Raw genomic sequence first — 13,684 nt, 5'->3', positions numbered from 1 at the left:
GCATGCCATTCTGGTCTACCCTCTGGTTTTCTTTTGGGAGTGTTTTATGAATTCTTAAATCGAAGTCTAGGGCAGGTCTGCTTGGGTTCATGTTTCACAATGTTGGTAAGTATATTTTATAAGGAAAATGTACTTCACTTTGCAACATATTATAAAACGTGCTATGTCAGGCTGTCTTGTCAGTAATGCTGGATTTTATCACTTGGCTAGGAGGGTCATTATACTTCCTCTCTGTGAAGGAATGCTTTTTCAAACATCATTGCCATAATCCTCTTCCACCGGTGGGCTTGATAGCCACTACTGATCCTTGTGCAAAGCAGATTTTTTAGTCTGAGTGTAGAAAATAAGAAAACTGACCAACATGGGTGGCTGTTGTGAATGTTGTTTTTTCTCTGGTTTGGCAGGATGTTTGTCATTGGTTTGTAGGAAGGTCATTGATTTTTTTTTGTGTGTGTGTGTGTTAATTTTGCTGTCTGCTGCTTTGCTAAAAGTTTATCAGCTCTAAGCCTTCTTAGAGTCTTTTGGGTCTCTTAACATAATCATCTGCAAAGGAGATACAGTAACTACCCTCTTCCCTTTTTTTATTTGAATCTCTTTTATTTTCTTCTCTTATTGCTATGTCTAATACTTTGCGTACTATATTCAGTTGGAGCAGAGAGAGTTGGCACCCTGTCTTCTCCTTGGCATGGTAGTGGTTAGACGTTGGTTTGATATAGCCTTTATTGTGTTGATGTGTGCTATGTCCATTTATAGTTTCCTTTTCACTTATCATGAAAGGCTGTTCTGGTTTTACTTTTACTGGGATGATCATACTCATGAGATGTCTATTTCTGAGTCCAACTTTATAATCTCCTAGGTGGGAGCCTGCTGTGAGTGTCTGCTCCAGGTGGGAGCCTGCTGTGAGTGTCTGCTCCAGGTGGGAGCCTGCTGTGAGTGTCTGCTCCAGGTGGGAGCCTGCTGTGAGTGTCTGCTCCAGGTGGGAGCCTGCTGTGAGTGTCTGCTCCAGGTGGGAGCCTGCTGTGAGTGCCTGCTCCAGGTGGGAGCCTGCTGTGAGTGCCTGCTCCAGGTGGGAGCCTGCTGTGAGTGTCTGCTCCAGGTGGGAGCCTGCTGTGAGTGTCTGCTCCAGGTGGGAGCCTGCTGTGAGTGTCTGCTCCAGGTGGGAGCCTGCTGTGAGTGTCTGCTCCAGGTGGGAGCCTGCTGTGAGTGCCTGCTCCAGGTGGGGAGCCTGCTGTGAGTGCCTGCTCCAGGTGGGAGCTGTGAGTGTCTGCAGGTGGGGAGCCTGCTGTGAGTGTCTGCTCCAGGTGGGAGCCTGCTGTCTGAGGTGTCTGCCCAGGTGGGGAGCCTGCTGTGAGTGTCTGCTCCAGGTGGGAGCCTGCTGTGAGTGCCTGCTCCAGGTGGGAGCCTGCTGTGAGTGTCTGCTCCAGGTGGGAGCCTGCTGTGAGTGTCTGCTCCAGGTGGGAGCCTGCTGTGAGTGTCTGCTCCAGGTGGGAGCCTGCTGTGAGTGCCTGCTCCAGGTGGCTGTTTTCAGGGCACCGACACAGGCAGCCCTGCATGTTCTGTTCCAGAGCAGCTGCTCACGCTGCAGAGTCGGACAATCCCCCCTTTTACGGGGCCTCAGTTGATACTTGTGTACTTCAGTATTTACCTTTTTTCCTGTCACATGAGGCTGTGCAGTTAAAAATCTCAGCATTGGAATCCAGGTATACACCTCCCCACTCTAATCCACATTGGGTACAAACGTCTTTGTCTTTGGTGCTGATAGTGTTGGCAGAGGACTTAGAGTCCTGTGTCCAGGTGCTTCCTGTCCCTTCCTAGCCAGTCATTCTCTGTCCACTGCCAGCACTCAGCCTATCCAGAACCTGGCTCTGGTGATGAGTGATTGAGACCGGTGCCTTGTGAGGGGATAAAGCGGGTTGCGTGGTCCCTAGAGTTCTCCTTCCATTTGAACCTCGTGACCAATACTGTGGCCTGTAGGGTCCAATCAGCCTTTCCTGCTCAATCGCAGTTCTGCCACTGTCTCTTCTCTGGCATTATCCTTGTCTGTCTTCTGCTATGCTCTGCTCTCCTCATCCTGTTCTAGCAGTTTGAGCTTCCATGGCCTGCTCCTCATGCCTGCAGTATTACTATGACAGGTCTCTGCACAGCGACTCTCAGGCTTAGCTCCTTGCCGGCTGTGCAGTGGGACTAACTGGATTCCATGTCTGGATCTTTTTTTTTTTTTCGGAGCTGGGGACCGAACCCAGGGCCTTGTGCTTGCTAGGCAAGCGCTCTACCACTGAGCTAAATCCCCAGCCCCTGATTCGATGTCTGGAATCTAGGCTCCCTACGCTGTATTATTCAGTTTTACTAGTTAAGACTATGTTAAAAGCTCTCCTTGAGGCTGTGTTTTTTTCATTTTGTGCCTGACTATCTCCTAGAATGTCAGTCTGAGCATTGAGTGTGATTTAAGATCCCCTTCCTTCATTTGTGCTGTCCTTATCTTCTTTTTTATTTTATTGAATTTTTTAAATTACATTTCAAATGTTGTTCCCTTTCCCAATTTCCCTTCCATAAGCTCTCTCCCCACCCCCGCTTTACTACCCCCAACATTCTCCTGCACTAGGGGTTCAACCTTGGCAGGACCAAGGGCTTTTTTTCCCATTGGTGCCCGACAAGGTCATCCTCTGCTACATATGCAGCTGGAGCCATGGGTCTGTCCATGTGTAGTCTTTGGGTAGTGGTTTAGTCCCTGGGAGCGCTGGTTGATTGGCATTGTTGTTCATATGTGTTGCAAACCCCTTCAGCTCTTTTAATCCTTTCTCTAATTCCTCCAGTGGGGGTCCTGTTATCAGTTCAATGGTTTGCTGCTAGCATTCACCTCTTTGACATGCTTTAGCTTTGTCTCTCAGGAGACATCTATATCTGGTTCCTGTCAGCATGCACTTCTTAGTTTCATCAATCTTATCTGGTTTTGGTGGCTGTATATATATGGGCCACATGTGGGGCAGGCTTTGAATGGTGATTCCTTCAATCTCTGCTCCAAACTTTGTATTCATATCCCCTCCTATGAGTATTTTTGTTCCTCCTTTTAAGAAGGAGTGAAGCATCCGCACTCTGGTTGTCTTTCTTCTTGAGCTTCACGAGGTCTGTGGATTGTATCTTGGGTAATTCAAGCTTTTGGGCTAATATCCACTTATCAGTGAGTGCATCATCTCAGAGAGAACAAACACCTGGCTATATAACCATTGCTGTAGGTTTGTATTTTAATAGTACACAGTTTAGGGTTCTGTTTGCCTGCTGCCTGTCTCTGTGTGCATGTGTGCTCACGCACGCGTGAGTGAGCGAGTGAGTGAGGGGTGGGGAGAGGGGGAATGAGAGAGGGAGGGAATGAGAGAGAGAAAGAGAGGTGAGGGAGGAAAGGGGGAGGGAGAGGAGTTTGTCATAACTGTCTTTTCAAGGTTATTGGTTTCCTAGGTATGGTCAAAGTACAATCTATTGTACTGATAAGCTACAGTAACATTCAGTCTAGCTCCATATAGGGCAAATAAGCCCTGTCAGTAATAATTTGGTTACTATAACATGTGGGAGATGAAGTTAATGAAGGGAAATGTGAAATTAGATAGCTTGCTAGATTGTGTGCTGTGTGTTGCATATGCATTCTCCCCATTTGTAAGACTTTAGTTTATACAAAAGAGGACTTTCCTATATAGATTCAGTGCATTTCCTTTCTCCACAGGATTCTGCCAAGAGTCAGCAGAGGGAGCCGTTGCCATCAGAGTGTATAGCAGTTTTATAAGTACCAATGGATTGTCCTTTATAGTTTTTGAGAAACTCTCTTGGTACCATGTGGTATATTTAGTAAATTTCAGCTATGTCATTGAAGTTTGGGATGACAGAACTTTATCCCTATTAAAAAGAAACCAAACACTTTGTCCCTACCAAGGATGAAGTGTTGTATCATCATGCCCTAGAATTTAGGTTGCTCTATGCTGCATTTGTCCTCAGTGAGACATGAGAGACCTGGCCTGACACTGATGAGACAACCCCGATCCAACAGCATGGGCCAAAGGTCAAGGGCAACCGGTCAGGTCTTGCATTAAGAAATAGTGTCAGGTCCAAGGGTGAGTCAGGCACAGACAGACAAGAGCCTTGTACTCAGTTAGTTTGCTGGGCCAAGTGCTTATCCGAACTGCATGCTGAGAGGATGGTGTTAGGAGTTCTTAGCTCTCTGAGTAGAGGAATTACCTCTTTTTACTGGGGGTCGGGTGGGAACAAGCAGTCTGCACATGCTCAGTATCTAGATTACTGCAGCAAGGGGAGGATGGAGTTAACTAGGACATAACCCAACTGCCCTGAGCGTGGTCATTTCATATGGCCCCTGGCATTCTCTCTTTGAGTGAGGGTCATGTGTATATGCTAATTCAACTGCAAATCAACTACAACTCTTTACTTAGAAATCTCAGTGGGAGTTAAAACTTTCAGAACAGAGTCTGAAATACCTTTGGAGGGGTTAGGATGTTGCTCAGTGGTAGAGCACTTGCCTAAGATAAGGCCATAGGCTCTATTTTCAACAGCACAGTGGAAAGTTAGGAGGGTAGGTAGGTAAGTGTATAGATGAGGAAGTCTATTTGGAAAAATGCATAGATGGACGGGTGCAAAACTTGGGTTTGTAAACTTAATGATGAGCTACTAGAATCTTTTCTATACATGGTATGAGGTCAGGCTTTGGATAATAACAAGATAATATCAAGGAGCCAAGACAAAATTTAGGAAATAGACTGTTGCCATGACATTTGAGGCCCTTGTGTCACCCTTGTTACTACTATCTGCTTTTCCTTCTGCTAGACGCAGCCACCATTTCTGTATTAACTTTTCCTTTATCTTTTTTTTTAATTAAACTTCTCTGTATTGTGAGTTGATGACACCCAGTGATACGGGCCTGCTTAGCGTACACTAGACACTGTACTCCTGTCACTAAGGAAGTGTGGTGTCCCAGAAGAGACAGAAGAAACCCAGGGGAGTAGGACAAAATACCACTCTTCATCACAATTCCAAATAGTCCAATTATGAAACCATTTAGTTACATCTGATAAACTTTTACTTGCAGAAAAAGTTATCACTTATTTTAACTAAGTGTAATACGGTATATCTTTATATGTGGTTGTGTCTTCACCCTGGAGATCATATTATTTCTTGAGAGCGTTGGTATAGAACAGGTTGTGTAGAATAATTTGCCTAACTGGCAAAAGGGGTCTCTGGAGTTGAATATATAGGAATACAAATCCTCAGAAAGTTTATTATCTATTCATTTCAGAGGAACGAAGCTCTAATTCAGAATAAGGTCCAACACTCTGATGCAGCCCACTTCCTTGTCATAACATTTTCTGTTTCTAACTCCATGGACTTTGCTAAATGCTCTTTGAAGTTTTTTGTTTTTTTATTACTTTCTATTAAACAAATCAGAGGTCTGGAGTCAGTGGCTCTGATGCCTGGCTTAGATTCTTGCCTCATGGCAGGTAAGAATAATTCATTGTGTAGCTGGCTCATTGAAGACTGCTCTGTGGTAGGTGGCATGGCCTCACTTCTCAGAGACCAGCCTACAGGGCGCCCATGGTTCACTTTGTCATCTTCAGCCACTCTGAGAGATGTAGCAGATGCTGATGGGCTTCGAGTTCCTGTTCCTCTCGTGGGTCCTGCTCCAGCCAGGAGTGCCGGTCGGGCTGTGCTGTCTTCACCACCCTTTCGGACGCACGTGTGTTGTTTTGCAAGGTTGGGAGGCACTTCAGTCCTCTGGTACCATGTGCCTAGGTGTCTAGACAGTACTGCCCATAGTAAGACACCATTGGGGGCTGACTTTTCTACCAGTCAGCTCAACTCGCAGCTACCATGAGAGTGGCCATTTCTTCTTTCTTTTTGGTTTGTTTGACTGTTTTTCCATGGAGCTCACTTATACTCATCTAAGGAACTGGGAAGTTGTCTTTCTATGAAGGTGTGAGAGTGTGTATGTGCTTGTGGAGGGCAGAGGACAATGCTGAGTGGTTTTTTTTTTCTTCTCTGCCTTATGTTTTGAGACAGGGTCTCTCATTGAACCTAGTACTTATGGTTGGCTAGACTGCCTGGCCAGAAAACCCCAGCAGTCCATTCTCCATGTCTCTGTGAGACATTACAAGTGCATGCTGCTCCTGTTGGCATTTTTTGTTGTTGTTGTTTGACTTTTTTAAAGATGGATTCTGGAGATTTGGACCAAGTCACTGAGCCATTATCCTAGCAACATTTTCTTTGAGATTTTATGTTTTGCTACTTTGACAAGTCATGGCTATAGTAAAGTTTTTAAAAAGGGATTTATATAATCTCTTTTCAAAGAAAAATATGATCCCTAAACCTACACATAATTGATGACTATTTGTGTATTCCCATTCAAATTAAGTTCAAGGGAAGATTAAGTGAGGGTGTATTTGCTGTCTGAATTCAATGAGAGGGTAAGAGAGGAAGAGGGATAAAATAGCAAAGGAAATACTTCTAGAATAATTTGTTAATACTAGAGGTGAGTTTATAAAAGTATCTATGGGTTTTTCTTTGTGCAATTTGTTTTCTTTTTTTTTTTTTGCTAAAAATGCAAATTGACTGACATCAGATATGACTAGTCCTAAGATCATTGACTCAGTAGGACAATTCACAGTACTTGGAATATTGATGTATTAGTGGATACAATCAACAAAGAGGAAAGGTATATGGGGTGAAGTTTAGTGGAAACCACCCAGTACTTTAGAACCTTTTCACAGTTACCATGTAGGTGTACCTAGTTCCCTCAGGACTTTGAAGAACTGGTAAATCTTACAAAAAGTTCACATTTTTACTGGGACTGGTATGTGGGTCTGTGCGATCTAGGTAGTACTGTGATCTAGTACTACTGTATTTCCAGACTCCTACAAGCAAACAGGTGCTCAACGTCAACCTCACAGCACAAGCATTAGGTACAGTGAGTAGCTGCCTTATCAGCTATGTGGAAAGGTTTTCCTGAACATTCAAAGGCTATTCCTCTGAACAGACCTTGTAAACTAATACTGTAGGACTCTATCCTGCTGTATTAGTTCTTTTCTGCACAACTGTCCATTAACATTTTGATTAGGTTATGGTACAGTCTGGCAAACAGAGGAATAGTCCAGTTGTGTCTTTGAAGTGTAAATTGAGCTTACCACAGGGCCTGATCAGCCATGCAGGGGATAAAGGAACGTATGCTTATTTGATCTTCGTATCAAGCTCATTATTACCCATTTTCAGAAGCAGAAGGAGAAAGGTTTTGCGCAGTATGGTATATTGTAGTCTTTTATCAGTATTGAGAGGAATAGTGAGAAGAAAGCAGAGAGAAGTGATTTTAATAGCAAAGTATGCTGCCCAAGCCTTTGATTTTTAAGAAAGTATGCTTTACTTTTTAGAGCAGTTTTAGGTCTGTAGTAAAACTGAGAGGAAGGTAATGCAGAACTACCCATACTGATATCTTCTGCCTCCCCCTACAATGCATCATCAGAAAAGAGCATTAGCTACAACTGATGACCACACATCAGCATGGTATTATTGCCTAAAGACCAGAGTCTGCAGTAGAGTCACTTTTGTTGTGTTTTATGGGTTTGGGAAGTTTTAATGGTGCATATCTGCTGTTCAGTATTATCCAGAGTAGTTTTATTACTTAACAGTCTTCTGTGTTTTGCCTTTTGCTCCTTTTCTTTTCTCACATCTGGCAACCACTAGTCCTTTGACTGTCTTCGTAGTTTTGTTTTCAGCACAGAGTTCACCTAGAATGACACAAGGATGTGACCATGAATGTATACACTTCCAGTTACGGATAAGTAAGGGTTTCCTTCTTCCTCTGTTCCTTATGTGATAGCTCGCTCTCATCATTGCTTAGATATGCTCACTTCTTCATTAATGTACTGGAGGATAGCATATCTGTTTCTAAATTTGTTCAATTTTTATTAAAATTCTTATAAATATGTACATGCAGGGTTTTGTATAGATATATTTTCGACTCCTTTGAGTAAATCAGAAGAAGCACAATTGCTAGATCATGTGGCATGACGATGTTTACCAAACTTTAGGTAGACCCTGGAAATCTTCACCCCAAAATACAGACTTAAGTTATTCCTCTTAATTGCCCACCAGAACTTGATAAGAGATCTTGGTTGCAAGAAATAGAGGAATTGTGTTGGAATTGACCTGGAAGCTTTCGCCTTTGCTGGAAGGTTCTATCCTGGTTGCTGGAGCATAGAAGGCATTACTAATCCTACAAGCTCTAATGCCAATAGTACAAGGCAAGATGTGCCTACTCATGAAACAGTGGCAAGACTTATGTGGCATCCACAGCTCTTCTATAGGATTTGAGGTGTATCCCACAGGAGGTAATACATACCTGGTACTATAAACCCAGTAGTCAAAGACACAGGCCTGAGAAGATCCTAAGCTGTTGTTTAGATAAGTTGACATTGTTCTAAACTACAATCCAAGTAACTTACACTCAGATAAGTACTGCTCTTAGCTTTAACCAGAAAAGCTGCTCTTCCTAGTAAATGGTGGTGAGTGTAGAGGCTGTGCCTGTTCATGGTGCTTAAAGTGACAGTTGAGTGCTTGACCCTAAAAAAGACTTTTATACTATTGTCTTTAAGGATGACATTGTAGGACAGAGAGTGAAAGAATGTAAGAACAAGAAAAAAGAAAGAAGAAAGAATGAAGATAAGAAACACATGGGATATACTATCTACAGGGAATGATTGCTATTGTAAACTTCTCATGGCAGCTGGGGTCGCCTGTACTGGACCTTCACAACACCTGGCTTGTCAATTGTGGACAATGCTGAGGAGCTTGAGGCCCTACCCCTCCATGCTGAACTAGTGGCTTCTGATGGATTCTGAAGGAGGATAGTCACTGTTTCAGTTGTCCTCCCACTCCTGAGCCCAGCAGGCTGTGATAATGTGTAGTTCCAAATCTGCAGAGACATGTCTGGTCCTGGTTAAACTTAGAGGACCACAAAACAAAAAGATAAGTATGAGAAAGGAGCCTGTAAGGAGGAAGGGGAGACAGGACTAGAGAGGGAAATATGGGAAGGATGGTTGGTGGCGAGAATAAACAGTGCACCATAGACATTTATGAAGTTATCTGAGAACAAATGTAGTCAATGAAAATGAATTTCTCCAGTTGCCTTCTAGAATGGCCGTAGTACTTTGAGTGTCCACAAGCAATACGCCATGATTCCTATTGCTCAGGCCTTTGCTAGCATTTGGTGGTATCCATTTCTTTCTGAATGTTTGCATCTTCTGCATGAATAATTATATCATCCATGAGGGTACCCTTAGCTATAGATTGGATCTGGTGTGTTCCCTATAATCCCTATGCATTAAAAGCTTGATTTGGCTGTTGCTGTAGGAGCATGATGTTAACTTTAAGAAGGGGATCCAGTGGAAGGTCTTGCATCCACTGTACCCTTGCCCCTTTCACTTCTGGTCATGAGATGAGTAGTTTTGCTGTACTATGTGCTGCTGTTAGGATGCACTACCTTCCCATGGGCACCAGAGCAAAGGGGCCAACTGATTATGAACTGGAACCTTCAACATTATTAGTCACAATGAATCTCTTTTCTTTATAAACCATGGTTTCTGAGGTTTGTTCTATTGACAGACGCCAGTGCATTTAATATTTCCTTCTCTTGCCTTACTCAATTATCCCAGGCTCCAGCACAGTCCTGGAAGTCTGCAGTGAGAAGACACTATCTTTTCTCAGACCTTGTGGGAATGCTTTGAGTTTCTCACTTTAAGTTTGATGTTAATGACCATTGTTAAAACAACTCATCCTTATCAGTTAAGTACGTTCCTTTCTCCTCTTAGTCATTCAGGGTTTCTCTCTTAGTCATGAATGGGTGATATTTTATTCTGATTATGTTAGTTTCTTTATTGGCCTGTTGATATCTAGATTATATAAGTGTTTCAATGTTGAACCGACTGTGAGTACTTGGGATGATTTCCACATGCTCATACTGTCTACTTTCTGTTTTTCATCATTCGATTTTGTATGGGATGCTTTCTCAGTTTCCCGTCTGTGTTCACCAGTCCTGTTATTGGTCTCATGAACAGAGCATGAGAGCACATTTGAACTATTAACTCTCTTTATGGCTTTTGGAAGAGCATTTTAGAAAATTGGTATAATTTCTTACATATTTTCCTTCAAAATGCTTCGATCTTGTGCTTTCTCTTTTGGAAGATTGTTAATTATTGGCTTAGTTCCTTTGGTAGTGATAGGCATAGTCGAATTACTTTCTCATAGAGATTCTAGCGAGTGACGTTTTTCAAGGATTGAAGCATTTCGCCTAGTCTATCAGATTTGTTCATAGTTTCCTTTACTGCTCTTTCTGTGTTTCTTCAAGTTTGTACTATTGTCTCATTTTTCATGTCTGATAATAATGTAACATGTTTCCTCTTGAGATTAGATATATTGGTTTTATTTTTTAAGAATCCCCTTTGGTTTCTTTGATTTTTCTTTTAGTGATTTCGCTGATTCTTATTCTAATTTTTATTATTTCTTTCCTGTAGCTTATTTTGGACCTAACCCACTCTTTTGGGGCTTTCTAAAAGTTTGAAGAAAATGAAACTGTTTCACGTTTTCAGATGGTTCTTGTTTTCTATTGTGTATATTCCGGCTGCCCATTTCCACTGAAGCCCCACTTGCATCTCACACAACCCTCGTAAGCTGTGAGCATTGGTCGTCATTGCCCTGTGTTCAGAGTCTCTGTGGAGGATGGGATGATCTAGATGTGTATAAGTCTTTTCCAGAGGGGACACGTGGGGATGCTCTGCATGTGCTGGATGCCTGGGCAGAGTCAGGAGAGGAGAGAGCAACATAGTTCGGGGTTCACCGTTCACCGTCTCCCCGCTTCCTTGCTTGCACTGTAAGCTGCTCTGCTCTACTGGCTGAACCTCCCTTCCCACGTTGATCCTAGAAATCATGAGATTTAGTGAGTCAGGAGCCAGATGGAGCCTTCTTTTATATTTTTTTTTCTGCTTGGTATTTTGTCACAGCATTGAGAAAAGTTAATAGATTTGTAGTTAGCAGATAATTTCATTTAAAATGTTTAAACATTTCTCTTGATATTATCATCTGATCTTTGTATTATTTAGAAGTTTGCTTAATCACCATGAAGTGCTGACAATGTCCAACTGATGTCATTGTGCTTTGTTCTGCTTTAATTCCATTGTTATTTAGTAGCAGCCACCATAGGATTTAGAGTCCTCCACACTTGACAAACTTTGTTTTATGCTTTCATGGCCCCCAGTACAGTATTTCTTGGTGAGTGTTCTATGTGAGCTTGAGGAAAACTGCACTCTGCTGTTTCCACATGACGTAATCTATAGACCCCTGTTACAGCTAGGCAGCCAGTGCTACTTAAGTCCTCAGGGCTGCTGGGTGCTGGGTGTGTCTGCGTCTGCTGGAGAGGTGCGAAGTCTCCGTTCTATCAGGAGATCCTCGGCCACCTCTCCTGGCAGGTCTGTGGGGCTTGCTTACATGTTTGGTACCGACTTGTTCAGTGATTATACACTGAGGATTGTTACCTTTATGATCACTCTATCACTACCTGACCCCTCCTTATTATCTATTATTATCTCTCTCTCCCTCCCTCCCCTGCCCCCTTTTCTTTTTCTAACTGGCTACAATGCATTAGATCAAAGGAACCATAGGAAGTAGGCATTTAGTATTGTGGGGTGTGTGTGTGTGTGTGTGTGTGTGTGTGTGTGTGTCTCCTTTGGTAATATCTCAGCCCTTTAGTAAGCTGTGCCTCTATTCTATGAATTTTACCTGTGCCTCTTAGTTCTTCTCCATCCACTGTTAGGATGCTCGAGGAGGCTGTAGTTGATCTATCCCTTTCCCTGGACATGTTGAGCTATGCTAAAACTTTGGTTGTTTTCCTACTGAGAGAATAGTTTTTTTTTCTTTTGCTTTTGTTTTGTTTTTTCCCTCTGATATTGACTCTAAGAAGTGGCAATGCTCCTGAGATAACAAATTGTTCTCGCCCATGATGGATTTTCCCTGGAGTAGGTTCAGATTTGTCCACCCATCTTCAGCAATATATCAGTTACTGCTTGGGTTTCTAAGCTGTGTTAAGGAAGGGCTCTCTGTCTTAAGCCTTGACTTCCTGCATTCTGTCTGTTGTCACGTTGTAGGGCAGTGGTTTGCTGAGTCCCCTTTCCTTTTGACCTAGCAGTAGTTGTTCATTTTTCAGTTTGTTCACATGTGATTTAGGGCAGAATGTTGTCTTCCAGTGCTATTGCTGGACTGGAAATCAGAATGTCTTTTTATTACCTGATCTCAAAATCTGTAGACATTTGTTAAAACGTAAATAAAAACCCCAAAGACAGCTATTATTCCTAATTTGGCCCATTTTCAAATTCATAACACTTTCTCTGCAGAAATTATTTGGAAATTTCGTTGTTTTCTGTTCTTCCTTGACACTGCACTGTGAGCATCTCCCAGTGTCACACGTTAGTGTTAGAAAAGGTTGACTCTGAAAACTTGTATGAAGTTCCATTAAGTTCAACCTGATTTATTGGCCCATTCTCCCAATTGGACATTTAGGCCTTCATTTTTTGTGATTGGAGTACTTTGCCATCAGGCTTATTTTAAAAAATCTCTAATAATCTGAGATAAAAATGCTCTATCGTTTATTTAACTGAAGGTTTATGGTCATTGTGGTGACCACGTTGCAGACTCCTGGAGGAGGGTGGGCAGCTTCGTAAGATCCAGCTTCAGCACCATGTGGCTCTTACTATTCACGTGAACAGTTACCATGGTGCCTGTGTGGTAGCAGAGCCTACTGATGAGGCATTCGCTGGTGAGACTGGCTAGCGGGAGGTAGGCGTGTGTGGTCTCTTTTCATGTTTCTTTTCCAGTGGTTTCCACTCCTGGATTTCATTCCACCATTTTAAATGCTGTGATTTGTTTGCATATACCATTTTGTTTATTGCCTTTTAGTTTATTATATATAGATAGGTTTTCAATTGAATGCAAAGTTATTTTTTTTTAAAAGTTGTTTTTTTATAGAACACCCGACATTCAAAAATCAGACATACACTTGCCTTATTTCCTGAAGGTTAATTGCTTCTCTTCAGTTCTCACCCTTCCTCTCAGGGTGATTGTTTCTGGCAGGCAAGCAGATAGTTCATTTATTTATTGTGTTAGGAAAATCTACGTCCTCTACCCTAGTTAAAAGGTAGTGACTTGGGGTTGGGGATTTAGCTCAGTGGTAGAGCGCTTGTCTAGCAAGCGCAAGGCCCTGGGTTCGGTCCCCAGCTCTGAAAAAAAAAAAAAGGAAAAAAAAAAAAGGTAGTGACTTAGTATTACCTATTTGTGCTCATTACCTGTACTCACTTGGCCAAATTACCAAGTATTTTACAGAATTTTATCAGAGATCTGTTGAATTTGTACATTAATTTAGAAGGAATTAAGGTTTTTTTAAGATTGGATCCAGGACCTTGGTCATACCTGGCAAGCACCACACTACTGAGTCCAGTAGTGTGTACGTTCCCAGTTCAAATATACTTCATTTTATTTAGAGTCTATGTGTATTTGTTTTTTATTTATGTATAGTCTTTTTTTTATTTACTGTGTAGTCTGTATTAGGATTCTCTAAAGGAACAGAGTGAATAGAATGGATATAGAAACACAG

General features: G+C 42.3%; 1 protein-coding gene across 4 annotated transcripts in view; it reads left to right on the top strand.

Moving 5' to 3' along the window:
* The window catches only part of Fbxo15 (F-box protein 15), a 228,638-nt gene that overhangs the window by 14,643 nt on the left and 200,311 nt on the right, over positions 1 to 13,684 (top strand). The window lies entirely within an intron of this gene.

This window comes from Rattus rattus, chromosome 15 (assembly GCF_011064425.1).
Source record: "Rattus rattus isolate New Zealand chromosome 15, Rrattus_CSIRO_v1, whole genome shotgun sequence".
NCBI classification, from domain to species: Eukaryota; Metazoa; Chordata; class Mammalia; order Rodentia; family Muridae; genus Rattus; species Rattus rattus.
Note: the sequence above shows the minus strand (reverse complement) of the source record. Positions and strands in the feature narration are given on the sequence as shown.